This window comes from Herpailurus yagouaroundi, unplaced genomic scaffold (assembly GCF_014898765.1).
Source record: "Herpailurus yagouaroundi ecotype Mexico unplaced genomic scaffold, PumYag 253, whole genome shotgun sequence".
NCBI classification, from domain to species: Eukaryota; Metazoa; Chordata; class Mammalia; order Carnivora; family Felidae; genus Herpailurus; species Herpailurus yagouaroundi.
The window spans coordinates 10,168,789-10,169,467 of NW_024412470.1; positions in this window are offsets into that span (position 1 = coordinate 10,168,789).

Sequence of the window (679 nt, forward strand, 5' to 3'; positions counted from 1 at the left end):
GCCCATGGCCTTGCCCAAAGCCACCTCCCTCCGGAAGGCCTCCCGGGCTCACTGGGCACAGCGCCCATCCCCTCCGCCCTCTTCACCCGTGTCCGAGCCCGCACCACATCTGGCCGCCTCCCAGCCACTGAGGCCTGCATGCGTGTCCCCGGCCAGCCTGGCTGCAGCTGGAGGACGTCTCTGCCTCTGGGTGCCTGTCCAGGCTCGGCCGGGGCCTGGCTCAGAGTGGTGGCCTGACGTGACGGGCTGACAGGCAGGCTGTCACCAGAGGGCCCCATTCTGGTTGCACAGAAGGACCTTTGACCCTCAGGCTGTGGTTGCCCTTAGTCAGCTGACCCTTCCAGCCGCTCTGTCGGAAGTGGAACCCCCCCCTTAAAGACCTTAGCCCAGTTCTGACTCCTTTGTGTCTCCTGTTACGGACAGGCCACTGCCCTCCGTGCTGGATTTCCAGAAAAGACAGCCTTCACGGGGGCACCCTGGGGGTTATGGCGTTCTTGTAGGACACACTGTCCTACACGCTGCCACTTTGCAGGAGATGGGCTCCTGACCCCGGAGTCCCCTCCTCTCCCCTCCTCTCCTCTCCTCTCCCCTTCCCCTCGCTCCTCCCCGCGGACGGGGGGCGGGGACGGGCGGGCGGGGTGGACGGGGGGGCAGTAGAGCGCGGGGGGGGGGGGGGGGG